This window comes from Triticum urartu, chromosome 4A, assembly GCF_056163025.1.
Source record: "Triticum urartu cultivar PI428250 chromosome 4A, HENAU_Tu73, whole genome shotgun sequence".
Classification (NCBI taxonomy): domain Eukaryota; kingdom Viridiplantae; phylum Streptophyta; class Magnoliopsida; order Poales; family Poaceae; genus Triticum; species Triticum urartu.
This window is the reverse complement of record NC_141876.1, coordinates 605,060,884-605,064,204: the sequence shown is the minus strand read 5'-3', so window position 1 is coordinate 605,064,204 and position 3,321 is coordinate 605,060,884. Positions and strand designations below refer to the sequence as shown.

General features: G+C 46.2%; 1 pseudogene; it reads right to left on the bottom strand.

Moving 5' to 3' along the window:
• Window positions 1–387: 387 nt before the first annotated feature.
• On the bottom strand, window positions 388–2,966 carry LOC147977222 (uncharacterized; annotated as a pseudogene).
• Between the last annotated feature and the right edge of the window lie 355 nt (window positions 2,967–3,321).

Genomic DNA, 3,321 nt, shown 5'->3' with positions numbered 1-3,321 from the left:
CGCTCGGGAGTTCACATGTGTCTGTTCCTGCAGGCTGCCGAGTGCGAGAGCCTGGCTAGGGCGTTTATTCATCACGTTCCCCTCTTCTCCCTGCAGCACTAAACAAGGAAAATAACACCTGCCATGTAGACAGCAGCATACAGAAACATCATCATCTCTTGGGCCACAAAAGAAAATAGTAGCTTCGTACATGAGTGATTCTGTTTAGAAAAAATTGAAACTAGAATATAGTTAGAGTTCACTAGTAAGATGATACCTGAACATACAACAAAAAATACAATCGCCCTGTATTTTGAAATAAATACAGACTATATATCATTTTCCTGTAGTCTGAAGTCTGAACTGCATAGCAGTGGCCACAGTGAGACGATATGTGCCATAGACGTATCAGGACTTACACAGCCAGAAGTCCAGAACTAAAGTACAAATAGATGTACATTCTAGAGCAGAAACTGTCCAGGTGAAATACCACCACGCCACATAGGATGTCTCCAAACAGTCAGGAACGAAACCATCCGACCCGGCACCACCTGTGGCTGCTTAGCTATTTGAGAAATCCAACTGACATATGTAGTTAGTAATAGGAAGAGAAAATATTCCAAAGGAATATCTACAGGCAAAAAAGATTGGGTAAATTCCATATATGCCAATGAAAATTTGTCCATACTCCCATATGCCACTCAAAATTTCCTTCTCCTAAATATGCCACCGAAATTTTGCACCGTGTACATATATGCCACTACCGTCAGTTGACTGGGCTTTGACCGTGTAACAGCAGAAAAATCTTGTCAGTTCTTTTTGAAATTGACCATCTTACCCCTTAGCTCATAAACCGGTGTAAAAAAACCAAAAACCATATCTCTCTCCCTACGTATTCCCTCGATTCAGTTTCTTTCGCCGTGGCCTGTGGCGGCTGCGCCCTATCAATCCCACCAAACGATGGTGAAAGGCTCCGGCGAGGCGCCACCATGGCCCCAACTCCCAAGCTTGCGGATGTGTTAGTCGGTTGTCATCAAATCCATAAGATTATTAATTACGAGACATCAGGAAGCTAACATGCAGAAAGTATCATCACATGATCCCTTCAGAGACAGAAACCACTAGCTCTGGACATGCCCTCATCATCTGCTCATGAGTTTTCCCACTTTTGTGAGATGAATTTAGTCATTGGATCAAAGCTTGGGAGGGCAAACTGTAGTTTTAAAAAAATGGGATCGGGAAAATATTTTCAAAGGAATAAACAACAGGGCACATTGCTGGTGCTGAATACAAGGACAATCCATCAATTCACAACGCATGCCACTAACATGGAAAATTTATTAAGGGTACTGACGAAAGCTACCAAACCTATGAGAAAACAAGCACCATTGCACCAAACAAGCGGCCAGATACTTCATATTCATCACAAGACCATGTCGCCTCCAACTGGTGGTCATCTTTCCCATTGATGACTGCCTTAGTCATATTCAGTCCTACATCGTCAATGAGCTGCATCGCAAGGGGTCACCCTTTCTGCAAACGTAGATTTGGCAGTGTGATTCCGAAAGGAGAAGACACGACACTATATAAAATAGCCAACAAGGTATAACATTCGATTGTAGTACATAGCAATAAAAGTTTGCTCAAGCCGATACATTATCACAAAATGAAACATCAAATATAACTTTCTTTCTAATTAACCATTCAATTATTTTGTTTGTTTGGCTAACTAATATATTACTCCCTCCTTATAAGAAGTTTCTGCAAGCTGTTTTAGCTTGCAAAAATGACTTACATTGTGGGATGGAGGTAGTATTAATTACGAGTTGTCCCAAATCACAAAAGGAAGGACATAGAGATATACCGTGTGGATTGTGGAAACTCGTGTACGGAATCAATCTAAGGAATTTTTCTTTCTTCCATAGCTTCTTCCACTGTAGACTTAAGATTAATCTCGTAGATGCCAAGGTCTGTGGTCACGAAGACGATATCCCTGCCCTCAACAGATCCAATCAGTCTAAGTCTTTTATCAGGATGTTGGATGGGGAGAAGGTTCTTGAGATTGACGACTCTACGCTTTGTCCATAAAGCAAGTCCATCAAAACCCATCTCGCTTGTCCACAGGTAGAGGGTTAACCTATTCACTTGTGCAAAACCCAAACTGTCGTCCTTCATAGCCATGAGGATAGTGGCATCATCACTGACAGCCCATGCCCGTGGCGGATCAATCCGCGATAAGCAATTAGAGCGCATGTCGTATTTGAGAATTCCTACTCTGAGATCAGGAATATTATGGATAAAGTAAAGTGTGTCTTGGATGACGACCGGGGGCACTGGCACCATGAACGAATCAATGCCAAGATCAAGACCAGGGCATGGCTCGCTCCACTCACCCGTCTCCGGGGAGGACACCGACACGTGTATAGTACAATGATCACCATGCCGAAGAAGACAACCCGGAAGGGGCCCTGATGGCACGCGCGGTGGTCACATCCTGTCACGGCACAGAGCACGGCGGCTCCACCGAGCTCGGTGGTCGAGGGCATATTGTATCTTTGGGGTGATTCCAGCTTGGTCCGGCAGCCTGTCATGGGGTCCCAAACAAGGAGCGGCATGGGTTCATCATAGTCCCCAAGGAGAACGCGACCATGGCGGCAGTCCAACACAGCGCACTTGGAGTCCCCCCAGCCGTCATCCGGAATGCGCGCGCCAAATTTGGTGGTGGGTAAGAAGTGTGGGACGAGGGGGTCCTCCGACCGTTGGCGGGAGAATAGCCGCCAGGAATAAAGGAAGCCCATCATGGGGGGAGCTCCATGGAAGTCGCGGTAGCGACGACGGAAGGTAGGTTCGGAGAGGAGGCCGAGCCAGAGCTTGCAGGCGAGGGAGGCGCGCGTCAAGTGCTCGGGCTCGTCCGGCGGGAGGCGGAAGAAGACCTCCTCGATGAGCTCGTCGGGCAGCGATAGTACCGGCGGCGGCGGCGGCGGCATGGTGGATCGGTGGAGGTGAGGGTTCGGGGAGGGGAATGGGAACTGGAAGGGAGTCAGGGACGGAGGAGATAGCAACCCGAGGCAATCACGCGAGCCTGCTGGAAAAGATTTAAAGAAATATTGGGCTAGAGAAATGGCCTGGCTGGGACTGCTTTTCCAATTAAAGAGAATGTAGAAATCTATCTCAAAAAAGTAATAAATGCAGAAGTCAACTTAAGTCAAAGGAAAGAGCAAATGATCACTAAAAAACTGAAACTTTGCAAGTAAATTAAATTGGACGGCATGGTCACCATAATCTATATAACAAACAAGACCAACTAAATAAGCATGGATGCACAAAAGTGTGTGAGACCTG